We start from the raw sequence: 16471 nt of genomic DNA, 5'->3' as shown, positions 1-16471 counted from the left end.
GCAATGGGGAAAGGATTCCCTGTTTAATAAATGGTGTTGGGAAAACTGGCTAGCTATATGCAGAAAGCAGAAACTGGACCCCTTTCTGACAACTTACACTAAAATTAACTCCAGATGGATTAAAGATTTAAACATAAGATTTAACACTATAAAACCCCTAGAAGAAAATCTAGGCAAAAACCATTCAGAAATAAGAGTAGGCAAGAACTTCATGACGAAAACACCAAATGCACTGGCAACAAAAGCCAAAACAGATAAATGGGACCTAATCAAACTCCACAGCTTCTGCACGGCAAAAGAAACAGTCACTAGAGTGAATCGGTAACCAACAGAATGGGAAAAAATTTTTGCAGTTTACCCATCTGACAAAGGGCTGATATCCAGAATTTACAAAGAACTCAAACAGATTTACAAGAAAAAAACAAACAAGCCCATTCAAAAATGGGCTAAGGATATGAACAGACACTTTACAAAAGAAGACATACATGAGGCCAACAAACATATAAAAAAATGCTCATCATCACTGATCATTAGAGAAATGCAAATCAAAACTACATTGAGATGCCATCTCATGCCAGTTAGAATGGCGACATTAAAAAATCTGGAGACAATGTGGAGAAACAGGAACACTTTTACACTGCTGGTGGGAGTGTAAATTAGTTCAACCATTGTGGAAGACTGTGTGGCGATTCCTCAAGGCCTTAGAAATAGAAATTCCATTTGACCCAGCAATCCTATGACTGGGTATATATCCAAAGGACTATAAATCATTCTACTATAAGGACACATGCACACGTATGTTCATTGCAGCACTGTTTACAATAGCAAAGACCTGGAACCAACCCAAATGCCCATCGATGATAGACTGGACAGGGAAAATGTGGCACATATACACCATGGAATATTATGCAGCCATCAAAAACGATGAGTTCGTGTCCTCTGTAGGGACATGGATGAACCTGGAGAACATCATTCTCAGCAAACTGACGCAAGAACAGAAAATGAAATACCGCATGTTCTCACTCATAAGCAGGTGTTGAACAATGAGAACACATGGACACAGGAAGGGGAGCACTACACACTGGGGTCTGTTGGGGGGAATAGGGGAGGGACAGCAGGCGTTGGGGAGTTGGGGAGAGGTAGCCTGGGGAGAAATGCCAGATATAGGTGAAGGGGAGGAAGGCAGCAAATCACACTGCCACGTTTGTACCTATGCAACTATCTTCCATGTTCTTCACATGTACCCCAAAACCTAAAATGCAATTAAAAAAAAATAAAAATAAAAATATATAAAAAAAGAGAGGGAGAAGCTGCCATGGAAGGCTCAACTTATTTAGAATACTGTTCTGGCAGCAACTGCCCACCTCTCTATATCCACTCTCATTTGGAATATGTAATTCAAAATGATGGATGTGGTGGTATCAGGCAGGTCCTAAAGAAAACATCTAAGAGCCTTTGGCTTCTTGGCAACACCCAAGTCAAGCTATTCATAATCTCCTATGTGAACTATTAAAAGAGGCTCCTAGCTCTCAGCCTGCCTCCATGTTCTTGTTCATTCTCCAGAATTTCATTTTTCTTAATTAAAAAAATAATTTTGAAAATATGAAAATGATGGAAAAGTATGAAGAGAAAACTTAACCATCTATATCTCATCCTTCCTTTGTTCAGCCTTTGCTGAGTATGTATTATGTGTCAGAAGCTGTCTCAGAAAATAAAAAGATGAATATAGCTGATCCCTTGACTTAGTCTGGATGGAAAGACATGCAGGCAAATAATTGTAATATTTTGCTTCAGTACATGCATATATTTTCATTTTATTTTTTTAATAATTTTGATTAAGTAATATATGTAAACAAAACAAAATTCAAAAATTACAAAAGGACATAGGGAAAAGAAATAGCTTGTGAAGAGTTCTGGGACAGAACCATGCATGGGGACACTGACATGGGTCACTTTAAGGTACCATGCTCTTAATCTATACCCCAAACTGATGCAGACGGAAAGTACCACATGCCTTCAGAAAAACAAACAAAACATGTTTGGAAAATGAATCATCTTTGGTTGTGAAACAAACTATCTTCTTCAGAGGATGTGCTAAAATCAAAGCTAACAGATGATGTATGCCTGGGATAAAAGTGGTCATTTGTTAACAGATACTGGTGAGGCTGCAGAGAAAAAGAAAATCCTTTTCACTGTCTCTGGGAATGTAAATTAGGTCAGTCACTATGGAAATCAGTTTAGAGATTTTGCCAAAAATATACAACAGACCTACTGATTGACCCAGCAATCACATTACTGAGTATATACCCAAAAGAAAATATAACATTTGACCAAAAAGACACATGCGAAGCTGCAAACCCAGCATCTGTATCTAAAATAAAAGTTGAAATTATTTTTTAAATTGTTTGTGAAAAATTTTCCCCCATGGCAGGGATGAAGAAGAACATTCTCATTAAGGTCAAGAGGTGCACATTCCAACACAGCCCCAGAGGCAGAGCTGGGGAATGAAAACGAGTTAGTTACTTAGACATGGCTGCTGATTCTTGAATTTCATATTTTTCCCAGGATGTCTTTATCATTTTTTATACCTGCCTGTCTATGTTCAGACACATGCCTTCAAAGGTGACTTTGGCTCCAGAATGAGAAATTGATCACTGTCCTTTGGTCAAGGTAGAGGGAGTTATGTAATTCCAAAATCTGTCCGTATCTAATGACAGAAATCAAAAAAGAACTGAACAAATGGAGAAGATACATCATCTTCATAAATAAAAAAATCTCAATATTGTCAGGATGTTAGTTCTTCCCAATGTAGAGATGCAATGCAACTCTAATAAAAATGGAAGCAAATTATTTTATGGATATAGAAAAACAAATTCTATAGTTTAAATGGAGAAGGAAAAGACCTTGAATAGCTAACATAATATCGAAGGACACAATTGGAGGAAACACAGTCACTACTCAACTTCAAGACTTACTGTAAAGCTATGACCATCAAAGTAGTGCCATACTGATGAAAGAGTCCATACAACAATAATGAAATGAAAGTTGAGAAATAGACACACATCTACATATCTAATTAATGTTTGAGGAAAAAGTCAAGGAAATATGATGAAACAAAGATCGTGTTCTCAGAAAGTGGTGCTGGAACAACTGAATATCCATGTTAAAAAAAAAGTGAGTCAGATCTTACCCTCTCACCAAAATTAACTCAAAACGAATCACAGGCCCAAATGTCAAATAGAAAACTATAAAATTTCTGGTAAATAAAAGGAGAAAATTTAGACCCTCTTGGGTTTGATTATCTCTAAAAAAAAAAAAACCACCAAAGTTACAGCACATAAAAGAAATAATGTAAGCTACACTTGATTAAAATATAACATTTTGTTCTGTTAAAGCCACTGAAAGTGAAGACAAGCCACAGACTGAAAGAAAATATTTGCAGAAACATATTTGAATGACAAATTTTATCCAGAATATACTAATAGTCTTAAAACGGAATAATAAGATACAAACAACCCAAGTGAAAAGTGAACTAAAGACTGTAACAGGCATTACACCAAATAAAATATACAAATAATAAAAAATAAGCATATGTAATGACGCTCCACATAATATATCCTTAGGGAAGTGTGGTAATGAGCTAACACTGCACATCTATTGGAATGACCAAAAGCAAGAACATGGTCACCTACTTTAATCACATAGTTCCTATCACATAATTAGTGGGCACTGTGGGTGCCCACACACCAACTCTGCAAGCTTAGTGTGTAAAGAATTCCACATCGATAATGGTATAGTGACTAGAACTATTTATTTATTCATTTATTTATGAGACAGTCTCTCTTGCCCAGGCTTGGAGTGCAGGGGCACAAATAACCAAACAATAACCCAAATTCAGAAGACGGAAAACATCAAATGCTGTTGAGGATGTGGAGCAACAGGACCTCTCATTCCTTGTGTGTGGCACAATCCCAGATCACTGTATCCACGAATTCCCGCAGGGCCCAAGGGATCCTCCCTCAATGAATCTCCGGAGTAGCTGGGGCCACAGGCATGCACCACCATGCCTGGCTGATTTGTTTTATTTTGTAGAGATGAAGTCTCCCTTTGTTGTCTAAGCTGGTCTCAGGCTCCTGGGATCAAGTGATCCTCCTATCTCGGTCTCCCAAAGTGCTGGAAGTACAGGCACGAGGCACTGCAGCCAGCCTGGATTTTTAATAGGATGATTTCAATGTAACTGTTTCCTCATCTGCTCTAAGATAAGTCTCCCTCTCAGCCCAAGGGAGAGAACTGCAGCTCAGCCCCATCCAGGATAACTGCAGATTACCCAGCGCCACCGCCATTCTCCAGATACAGGTCAAGGAGGAAAGGATCCTGAGGCCTGGCAGTGGGCACACTCAGCAACCTTGAAACCCTCCAAACGGGACCCGCCATCCGCGCCCCTGTCTGAGCTGTAGCTGCTACCAGCACTTGGCACACAGGCAAATATGGCCGAGGAACCCAAACTCCCCGCTTCCCCTCCCGGCCTAAGCAACGTGGACTGGGGTGAGACGCAGCTGCTGCGCTGAAGTCAGTCGGCCCGCCCTCTGCACCAGGGCAGGAACAGCCGCTCATTCCCATCCTGGTGGCTGCACAGTGCCCGGAGCCCAGCTCTTTGGGCGCCAGCCAAGGAAAAGGCTGGCCTAGAGCAGGAGGGCGTGCGCCACATGGCGACCCAGGGACTGCAACCCCAACCCTGCCAGCGCCACCAACATCGCGGATCCTTGGGCCAGAAGCCTTCATGGCGCCTAGGTCAGGGGGTGGGTCGCCAGCTGCAGGAGGACGGGAACCGACGCCCAGCGCCACCCGGAGGCTGCAGGGTGCCCAGCTCCTGGATCGCGGGTCCAGGAGGGGCCTGGGGCGGCTCTGTCAAGCGGGCTGTGTGGCAGGGCATCTTCCATGTTCCGCTCCAGGGAGCCTCGCCAGCAGGGCAGCGCCTCAGTGGCAGGTGCCACCTGCACGCGGTGACCTTTGGAGCCGGGCCAGCGCGGTTTTCCGCCTCGCGCAGTCTCCTCAGCCCGCTGAGCTGCGCATGCGCCGCTGCCTAACAACTCGAATTTCTCCTGGGAGAGGCCAGAGTGTCCCAGGGCTTGGCCAGACCGACAGTCCTATTGGTGTGGGGCCGGGTGCGGGGACTGAAGAAGGGCGAGGGCGAGCGGCTGGGGCTGGGGAAGGGCGAGCGGCCATGAGAAAGTAGTAACTTTACTGGCAGACAGGAAGTGCTTGCTTGACATCTGTGACAGTGAAAACAGGACACCTCTGATGAAGGTAAATAGTAGCCAGGGCTTTCAGCAGGAGATGGATTCGGTTTAAATACACAAAATGAAAATGAACTAATCTCACTGAAATACAGCTAGTTTGTGAAACCGGAGAAATATTTATTTTGATTTCCTATAATTTAAAATGTACTTCTTGCTTTAATACTGATAGGCTCTACAATGTTGGAGGGAGGCTTGTGCAAATATTCTGATAGATTCTGGTGCTGATCCAACTATCGTAGATGTGCATGGCAACATGGCTCTCCAATATGCAGTTTACAGTGTAAGTTTGTCAATGGTGGCAAAACTGCTGTCCCATGGTGCAGACACTGAAGTGAAAAACAAGGTAGACATTAAGCAATGTTATTTTCAAAATGTTTGAGATCCATTTGTTTTAACATTAACATATGTAAGTGTTTTTATATTTAAAAGTTGAAACTGCTTGAATGAAAATAGTTTGAAAGAATTGTCTATGTGTTCTTTGAGTTCACATCATGAATGTGGTGACTTTAAAAATAAATAAATAAGAATTGTCTAAGATTTTACTTTAAATATTAATATTTTTACAAGAACTCTTAGAGGGTATGACGTTTCTCTGCACTTATGATAAACATTTGAATTCATTAAAGCTAAAACTTTTTAGAATATTCTTCCCCATCCAAGTTGTTTTTTCTTTCCAATTAGTGTAAAACTATGGGAAAGCAAAATTTGCCTGGATAAATTGAGTCAACATGTAAAATTTAGGAGACATGCAGAAATCTGGATTTCCTCTTAAAGGTTTGAATCTGGTGTCTCTTGAGCCCACATGACTGTTTGGTATGCTATGAAGAGGTTCTAGCTTTACACAAAGCACATGTTTTCCAGTTTGCTACTTACATCATGTACTCAAGTTACCTCTTCTGTCTCTGTCAATATTTCAGTTATCAATTCCTCTCTCATAATATATTTTGTTAAAGATTTCAAGGTATTCAACACAGTTGATAGGTGTTTGTAATATATAGTTTATATTCTGCATTAATTCATTAATAATGCTGTTGACTTCTAGAATTTAGATTTCTAAACAAAGGTTTTTTTTTATATAAACCATAAACAATTATCTTTAACTTGAATGCCTTTAAGCCTTTTTATATCAATCATGGTTATATTTGAATAGTTTATGCCTTTTGCAGAAAATATTATATCATTCTTCTCAGAATTGTCTCTTAAAACTCAAGTGATTCAGCGGCTTCTATTATGCTAATTTATATGGATGAGTTAGAACTTTCATTAATGAGTCATTTTATTCATATGTCTGATGTTTTGCCAAAATAAGTGGCAATTACAATACAAACCAGAATAAAAATGGAGTATTGCATTTAAGAAATAGATAGGCATTAGGATCCTAGGATTATCATTAGAATTGAGAATAAACTATTATACTGAATTTCTAATAGCTGAGATAAAATTCTATTGTCTTATAATATGAGAAATTCCATGAACCATTTAATAATAAGCAATCAAAATTCATTTGAAGCCAATCTCTTTTAATTCACCACTTCCTCAGTGACTCATTTAGAGCAGGAGTGCCTGACATTGGCATCTGGGATCTTGGGATCATTGATCAAAGAGAATCAAGTGAGTTTGTACCACCCAGAGGAGACCTCCATTTCTCTTGGGAAGCTTTCAAAACTGGATTCTTGAAATTCTAATTTGTCAAATGTTAATGTTTGCCAAAAATATATATATTGTCAAATAAGGGTTAGGCAAAGTTCAAGTCACTTCTTGAATAGTAGATATTTAACTCACAGTTTTTTAATATTTCTTGAACTTAGGTAATGTTGAAATCTGTTGGGGTACAGTGCTTCTGGTGAGGTAATTAGTCCTTGGAATACAGTTTAAGAAACGATGCTCTACAAGTGATAATCTAGATTACTAATTTAATTAAAAAACCAAAGTCTTTACTACTATGTCTTAGTGTTTAAGGCTATAGAGACAAAAGATACAGCCCCACACCCTCAAGGAACTCTTGGTTTAGATGGGAAACAAATCATTACAATCTAATGATTTTTTGAGATACTCAGAGTTAATGTGGTGATGCAGAGGCTGAATGTTTCCAAGGGAAGGTGCAGTGGATGGGAAAGCACAGAAAAGGGAGAAAGGGACTGCTATCGATTTACTTCCTATTTCATGTGTTTAAGTTTGTAGAATACTATATAAGGTATTCAGTTCAGCTGAGAAATATATAATTTTATGAATTATAAATTGTTTTTACTGTTTTACAGGCTGGCCTCACACCACTTTTACCGGCTGTAACAAAAAGAAGTGAGCAAATTGTGAAATTTTTACTGACAAAAAAATGCAAATGCAAATGCAGTTAATAAGTTTATATGGTACAGCAGTCCTTTTCTTTTAATTAAAAACACTTGAGTATTGTTCTAGAGTACTCTCAAGTCAGAAATATTAAATTGATAACATTTACTTAAAATTATTAGATTATAGTGAAAAATATCAACACAAAATATCAGGAAGAAGCGTAATTATTTGGACTAACCAAAATAAAGAATAGCATATAGTAGAATATATCTTCTCTTATTATATTGGCTGATTCTTATTTGTAATCTGATGTTTTTGGTTGCATTATCTTCTATTAGCTAAAGTAGTTTGGTATTAGTTTTAAAAAGTATGAACTTTTCTGGTTTTTAATTTAATATTAAATGATTAACCCTTTTATAATATTTTTCTAACTCCTGTTTTTATACACTTTTTAAAAAATGCAATATTTGTTGGGCATGGTAGCGCTCACCTGTTATCCCAGCAGTTTGGGAGGCCAAGGTGGGTGGATCATTTGAGGCCAGGAGTTTGAGACCAGCCTAGCCAACACAGTGAAATCCCATCTCTACTAAAAGCACAAAAGTCAGCTGGACATGGTGGCACATGCTTGTAGTCCCAGCTACTCAGGAGATTGAGGCAGGAGAATCGCTTGAACCCAGGAGGCAGAGGTTGCAGTGAGCTGAGATTGTACCATTGCACTCCAGCCTGGGTAACAGAGAAAGACTCTGTCTCAAAAAAAAAAAAAAGCAATGTCAATCAAAAGTAGGAGTTTAAAATCATTTTGTCTTTAGGATGACTGTTTGCTTTAAGTTGTTTTCTTTGAGGAATGTTAATGTTAGATTATCCCTACATGGCTATTAATTGGTATCACCAGGTACTGTGAATTTATGATTTTTTTCCTTTTTTATTCATAGTGTATTTTTATTTTTAATTTGTATGGGTACAGGGAAGAAAAACATCTTTAATTGGATTAACATTTTAGTTAATGAAGATAAGCCATAGGTGAGTGATGAAGACAAAAGGGATAGACTTTTGATTCACACAAGACTAGGTTTAATTTCCTCACTTGATAGGTGTGACTTTGCAAACATTACTTAATACCAAGTATGATTTTCTATATGAAAAGGAGAATAACAATGTGTCCTTTAAGGACCATTGTGTAGAAATAACATTATGAATATCAACATCATTTAACTCAGTGTCTCCTACATTCTTATCAGCATCATTAACTCAACTTATTATGACTACAACTAATATAATTATCCCCAATATTGTTTTAAGCCTTCAGATTGCTCTCAGTTGTCTGACTTTTGGCTGATTTTGAAGTACAAATTATTATATCAGACTAAGGAAGAAATAAATAATTCTTCATTTAAATCTGTGCCTCTTTTAGATTATTGAACAGAGCATTTTTTTGCCTCTCAAAGGGCTTTATGTTAGCCACTTCTAGTATGCCATATCCCAGTGGGACATGAATCTTTTGCCCCTTCCTTTTAGCCTTGGTGGTGATTTACAAGGGTAAACACTTGAGCACTCAAGATACTTATGTTTGTTAGTACATGTAAATGGTTACTTCTACACTGACAGGCAAATATTAAAACGGTTCTGTTCCTAATAATGAAGTTATCTCTGTTATTTTAGCACAGCCCTCATGCTTGCAGTATGTCATGGATCATCAGAGACAGTCGGCATGCTTCTTCAGCAAAATGTTGACATCCATGCTGAAGATATGTGTGGAATGACCGCAGAATGTTACGCTATTGCTTGTGCATTCGATAAGTAAGTGTTTACATTTAAAGGCTCGGTGGAATTTCATAGTTTGTTTGAGGTAATTTTTGAAAGACAGTGAGTTAGTGCATTCATAAAGAAAGTAGGCAAAAAGCTAGACTAGTTAGAAGGAGTAATGGGTCCAGGATTCTTTCTTTTATGATTTTCAACAACTTTATCCCTCGGGATCCTATTGCTGTCTACTTGATTTGAAGTATAATCCCTGTGTGTGGGATAAACATAGTGTCGCAATTTTGATTTTTCTAATTAGTTATTTGGGTCTTGAAATCTCCACTTTAGCAGAAAACCTGAGAGTGTCACCTGGGGGCTGTCTTGCATACCTTCACCTTTGAATTTTTTAAAAGAATTTAAGGGGTTCTCTAAGTCCAAGGAAGACATTCCTTTTGTACAAGTCAGAAGGACTGGGGGAATTGCCATTCTGTTCATTTTGTTGTTTCCATTGATCGTGTTGCTGCAGTGTTGCCATTGAATCATCACCTGCAGTCTGGTGATGATTGATCTTGGTGACCAAGATGCCCTTACTAATGATCCCTCAGTCTTCATGGTGATCCATATGTGGACTTCAAAGTTATTACAGTCTTTAAAAGCTTATTACATAAAATTTTCTCAGCCATTGTTTCCAAAGCACCAGCACCTGGCTCTGGCAGCTAAGACTTTTAGCTTTAGCCACACACATAGTGAGCAAATTGACCCTTCTCCTCACACTCACAAGCTGATGGGAAACCCACATCTTAGTCTTGACTTGGCCTAGACCTTCATGGTAAGTAATGCTTTGAGTGGCTTTTCCTCTATTTTCTCTATCAAATATTAGTTGTGATAGTTTGAAACTGTAAGTCAAGTTGAAATAATGCTAAAGGAAGAAATTAGAAATCTATTCTTTGTTACCAGGTCTATATCCGTGGCCCTTTAGATCCTGTGTAGCACCATTTTGTAGATAGTGGAAGGTCTCATTCTGGAAGATCCCATGTCACCTTTCCCAAATTGTAGTGTGTTCCAACTTGTGGTTGTCCCCTCAAGTGATTCTTTTTTCCTAAAAGTAAAAATCTCCCATGCTACTTGTATCTCTACCTCAAGTTTTTAAAATATTTTAAAATTCTGCATCGCCATGAAGCTATTCAACAGATTTCACTAAATCTCAAGTAACTTGGTTAGATTAAACAGAGCTGAGCCTCATCCATGACTGATCAGTCTTCATGTATAAAAGTAGGGATTTGTGCTGGCTTCAATGGTACACAAACTAAAACTGAAACAGCATCAAGAAGATTAGCATGATCCCTGCACAAGAATGACACACAAATCTGTGCAGTGTTGCATATTTCTTGCAGTCAAATGAAAGCCCAAGCCAGATGCTTATCTCTATTAATTTTCTCCCCTTAGTGTGATTGATGAGCTTAGTAATAGAGGATAATAAGTTTATCCAGTTTAATGAATTAATATGTTTATAAATAAATTTCCTTACAAATTTTAAAATGCATAGATGCCCTGAATTATAAGCCACAAAAAATAGAGCATCTAATAACCAAAAGTAGGAATTAATAACAGAAAACTGCAACATTTGAACATTGTAACCTATGAAGAAATTTTATTTTATAATTTGTTTATTTTTTATAGAGATTGGGTGTCCCTATGTTGCCCAGGTTTGTCTTGAACTTCTGGGCTCAAGCGATCTTCCACTTACAGTATCCCAAAGTGCTTGCATCACAGGCATGAGTCATTGCACCAGGCCAATAGATTGGGTTTTACTGAGAATTTAAAAATAATTTTAGCAATATGGTTCAAGAACAAATTATTGCATTGCTTCACTAGTTCTTTGAGCATTTAAAACTGTTATCTTGTGGAGACAACAGATGCTGGAGAGGATGTGGAGAAAAAGGAACACTTTTACACTGTTGGTGGGAGTGTAAATTAGTTCAACCATTGTGGAAGACGGTGTGGCGATTCCTCAAGGCCTTAGAAATAGAAATTCCATTTGACCCAGCAATCCCATTACTGGGTATATATCCAAAAGACTATAAATCGTTCTACTATAAGGACACATGTACACGAATGTTCATTGCAGCACTGTTTACAATAGCAAAGACCTGGAATCAACCCAAATGCCCATTGATAATAGACTGGATTGGAAAAATGTGGCACATATACACCATGGAATATTATGCAGCAATCAGAAATGATGAGTTTGTGTCGTTTGTAGGGACATGGATGAATCTGGAGAACATCATCCTCAGCAAACTGACACAAGAACAGAAAATGAAACACTGCATATCCTCACTCATAGGTGGGTGATGAAAAATGAGAACACATGGACACAGAAAGGGGAGTACTAAACACTGGGGTCTATTGGGGGAAAAGGGGAGGGCCAGTGGGAGGGGGAGGTGGGGAGGGATAGCCTGGGGAGAAATGCCAAATGTGGGTGAAGGGGAGAAGAAAAGCAAAGCACACTGCCATGTGTGTACCTATGCAACTGTCTTGCATGCTCTGCTCATGTACCCCAAAACCTAAAATCCAATAAAAAATTAAAAAATAAATAAATCTTTATAATAACCCAGTGAAATAAAGCTCTAAAATCCTCATTTTTAGACCACCTTGAGCCTAAGAGAAGCAACTTATTAAAAAATAATACCTGTTTGTTACTGTGCTACGACTTATTCTGAGATAAGAGCATTTTTTATTATGCCAAGGTAACTCTAATTAATTTACTGAGTTATACTGCCCTCAATTCATGAGTATTTCATCTTACTTTCTTCTTTAAGCTTTCTTCTCTATGAAGCTTAATAAGTTCATAGAGCTTACAAACTCTAGGTATATGGAATAAATTATATTCTGATGTTAGCTCTGATATTGTCTGAAATATTCTAAGAACTTGATAAATTTGGTAAATATTTTTTATATTGCTGTTAAAATAATAATTTTATTCATTTTTATACATAGCATTCATCAACAACTTTTGGAATATAAGCAAAAGATATCTAGAAATCCTCAAAATAGCAATCCAGGTAAGACTTCTGATAGTAAAGTGCTCTTGGTGGTGCTATGATAATATTATGGAAGTGTTGATCACAAAAGAGAAATTTAAAAGGCAATGTGTAAATAGCATGTATTTACACATATACATATGTGTGTGTATGTGTATATATATATATAGCTTTGGTTTAATTTTTTAGTTTATAATTCATAATTAGTTAAGAATATAGTTGTAGGTAGTTTATAAACTCAAAAAATATTATCTGAAAAAATATTTGTTTAATTATGGTCCCTAAAATCCTACATAATATTTTTTCATAAATAAGTAAAACAATTTCTAGTTTTGTATATTGAATCTCTCCTCAATTGTCAAAACAACTTAAGTCTGTTATAAAATGTATAAAACTTGGTGTGATTGATGAGCTGAAAAATAGGGGATAATCTGGTTATCCAAGTTAATGAATTAATATAGTTATAAATCAGTTTTATCACAAATTAGAAAGTAGTTTAGATGCCTGAATTATAAGCCACAAAGAATTGAACATCTAATAACGAAAAGTAGGAATTAATAACGAAAAACTGTAACATTTGAATATTATAACCTATGAAGAAACACAGAGTAGGTATTTATTTATTTATTTATTTACTGCAGAGACAGGGTCTCCTTATGTTGCCCAGGCTGGTCTTGAACTTCTGGACAACTTTTGTGCTCTATTTAATTTTTGCAATAAACAGTTTATATTTAGTAAATGAGAATTAATTACAGCTGAGTCTTGAGCAATATGAGAGTTAGGGCACTCATCCCCCGCAGCTGAAAATCTGCTTTATATGAAAATCTGTTTATTTTGACTCCTGCAAAACTCTGCTAATAGTCTACTGTTGATCTGGAGCCTTACTGAAAGTATAAACAGTCAATTAACACACAGTTTCTATTTTATATGTACTGTATTACAATAAAGTGAGTTGGAGAAAATGCTACCTAAATGTGACACAATGCATTGTACAATATGAACTGTATAAGGACATCTTTATCATTTATTTATCAAAGGGCTACTATAAGTCATGTTTTGCAAGTTACAGGAGACAATGATGGAATACAACTAGTCTGGGTCTCTAAGGTGCTCCCATTATACTGTAGAGCTGTCCCTATTGAATTTGGGCATTTTTTCCAACAGAATTTCTAAAAAAAAGTTTTTATCCATTTATCCATTTGTCCACTTAACAAATAACTGTCAAGTATCTCTAAGGTGCTAAGCATCTTTCTTGTTATTATCATTGTCATTTTTTATTATTTACTGCTTTATTAAGGTACCAAGCATTTTTCTTGTTATTATTGTCTTTTTATTATTATTACTACTTTATTTAGTGCTTATTCTGTGCCAAAACCCCTTTGTGAGCTTATAATTATCACTTATTATAAGCTATGTAGTCATAGCTAAAAATTATCACTTATTATGTTGTTACCACATTCAGCATGTGTCAGACATTTTATATCCAAGGTGAAGAATTAAAGCTTTGAAAAGCTTGGTAGTGTCAGCCAGGTGCGGTGGCTCATGCCTGTAATCCCAGCACTTTGGGAGGCTGAGGCAGGTGGATCACGATGTCAAGAGATCAAGACCATCTCAGCTTACACAGTTGAAACCCTGTCTCTACTAAAAATATGAAAAATTAGCCAGGTGTGGTGGCACACAGCTACTTGGGAGGCTGAGGCAGGAGATTCACTTGAACCTGGGAGGTAGAAGTTGCAGTGAGGTGGAGGTTGAAGTAAGCCAAGATAGACAGCATCACTGCATTACAGCCTGGGCAGCACAATGAGACTCCGCCACAAAACAACAACAACAACAAATGGGTAGAACCCAGCTGCAGTAGCTCACTCCTATAATTCTAGCACTTTGGGAGGTCAAGGTGGACAGATTGCTTGTGCTCAGGAGTTTGATACCAGCCTGACTGACATGGTGAAACCCCATCCCTACTACATACAAAAAATTAGCCAGGCATGGTGGTGCATGCATGTAATCCCAGCTACTTGGGAGGCTGAGGCAGGGAATCGCTTGAACCCAGGAGGTGGAGTTTGCAAGTGAGGTGAGATGGTGCCACTACACTCCAGCCTGGGTGACAAAGCAAGACTCAGTCTCAAAAAATAAAAAAAAAAGGGAGAAAAGTAAAGTCTGGTAATATTTAAGGAAAGCATACAAAATGAGTAGAAGTTTACCATGTAAGGAATCAGAAGGATGATATTCAGCAGAAGAAAAAATTAACCAGATTGTGTGTTTGGCAGAAGAAACATCTGAAGGAACACCTGACAAGGCTGCACCCTTGGCAGAGAGAACACCTGATGAGGCTACACCCCTGGTGGAGAGAATGCCTGAAGAGGCTGAACATTTAGGGGAGGGAAGGCCTGATGAGGCTGGAGGCTTGGCTGAAAGAACGCCTGATGAATCTGCACCCTTGGTGGAGACAACGCCTGAGGAGGCTGAAAGCTTGGGGGAGGAAACCACTGATGAGGCTGCAGGCTTGATGGAAAGAACACCTGACGAGGCTGCACCCTTGGTGGAAAAAACGCCTGAGGAGGCTGAACACTTGGCAGACAGAAGGCCTGATGAGGCTGAATGCTGGGAAGAAAGAAGGCCTGATGAGTCTGAAAGCGTGGAGGAAAGAATGCTTGAGGAGGCCGAAAGCCGGGTGGAGGGATCGCCTGACTGTGATTAGCTTAGCCTAATCATTTCTCTTTATGGAGATGGGATGGGGGTAATGGGGGTAATGGAATAATAAATGTCTAAATAAACTTGTGTTTCTGCAGCAAGAAAGAATAAATAATGGCTATGCATAGGAAGCCAGCAATGTTCTCTGCAAAGATTCATTGGAAAATTTGATCAGAGGAGTCACAAGATTGGACTTGCGTATCAGGGCATTCTGGTCATGATATAAAGCAGAGATTAGAAAACTTTTTCTGTAAAGAGCCAGAGAGGAACTATGTTAGGCCACGTGGTCTCTATCATAGCTATTCAACTCTGTTATTGTAGTGTGAATGACAGCAGTCAAAATGTTGTGGGAACTCAAGCCAAGCGGGGCAAGGAGACCATGGAGACACAAGAGGATTTATTGGTGTACCAACTGATGATGGTGAGGCTAATGCCTATAATGGCTGCCAGCCCTGAACAAACAGAACATATTGCTTTTATACAATTTGAGGTGGGAAAACATGCATTTTCTTCGTGGTTATCTTGACCTTATAACCTTGCAGCTGAGGTGGAAGGTTGTATAGTTGAGGAAAACACCCAAGGAGACCAGAAAAACAGGAATTGCACAAGTATGTGTGGGCTGTGGCATAAAGACATCCTCTGGTGCTCTTATGTAAGTAGATAGGGGGCAGTGCTAGGTCTGCTTTATCTCTACTTTCTCTAAGAACAGGTTTTATGAATAGCCTGGAATAGGTGCTGCGAGATAAGTTTGCAGCTGCAGTTAGTTGGGCTGAGCTGGGAGGTGTTACTTATTTTTGCTTACTATGATTTTTTTCTTAATAACCTAGTGCTAATGTTAACTTACTTATTCTATTTTAACTCTTTGATTTTGTTTTCCTCCTCATTCCCCCCTTAAGAGCTTTCTTTAAAGGGATTTCATTACTAGAAGGCTTTTCTCTCTTTTCTTTCTTTGAGACTTTACAATTCCCATGATGCCAGGATGGAGGGGTCAGTGTGTCATTAAAGTGTTACTGTTCATTTTCCTGATTGCAAAACTAGCTCACAGTGTACCTTCTCCTGTTGTCATCTGTTTTGGACATACTGATGGTGAGCTGGCAAATTCCTTTGGCTCCTGTTGGCCTCTTTGCACTGTGCCTGTCTTAGGTCATCCCTCACTCTGGGGACTCTTACCAATTATTGGTAACCAGCCCTCCATCTGGGGCCTTACAGGGCAGGCGATATCATTGGGTGTCATTTTTGGAGGCCTTTGCTTAGCCTGGAAGACAAGACTGGAGCCAGGTTACTCTTTAGCAAGCTGTTTCATTAGGTTATGACACCTGATGTTTATACTTCATGATTTGGCCCAGAAGTTCTTTACCTGCACATCTGTGCTTCATGTGATTCAGGGAAGGAACAAGAGAAGGGAGAGTA

The 16471-nt window shown here is 38.4% G+C and overlaps 1 non-coding gene and 1 pseudogene across 2 annotated transcripts; both read left to right on the top strand.

The window, feature by feature from the left end:
• The first annotated feature begins 4780 nt into the window (after positions 1–4780).
• On the top strand, positions 4781–15144 carry LOC118148958 (uncharacterized; annotated as a pseudogene). The gene is made up of 6 exons (XR_013528931.1): positions 4781–5127; positions 5181–5307; positions 5470–5643; positions 7559–7666; positions 12327–12391; positions 14638–15144. The product of XR_013528931.1 is annotated as an uncharacterized LOC118148958 (transcript).
• On the top strand, positions 10609–10715 carry LOC118149021 (U6 spliceosomal RNA). The gene has a single exon (XR_004736195.2). It is a non-coding gene; the product is annotated as a U6 spliceosomal RNA (small nuclear RNA).
• Positions 15145–16471: the final 1327 nt, after the last annotated feature.

Source organism: Callithrix jacchus, chromosome 17 (genome assembly GCF_049354715.1).
Source record: "Callithrix jacchus isolate 240 chromosome 17, calJac240_pri, whole genome shotgun sequence".
NCBI classification, from domain to species: domain Eukaryota; kingdom Metazoa; phylum Chordata; class Mammalia; order Primates; family Cebidae; genus Callithrix; species Callithrix jacchus.
The sequence above is the reverse complement of the archived record's forward strand: the minus strand, read 5'-3'. Positions and strand labels throughout refer to the sequence as shown.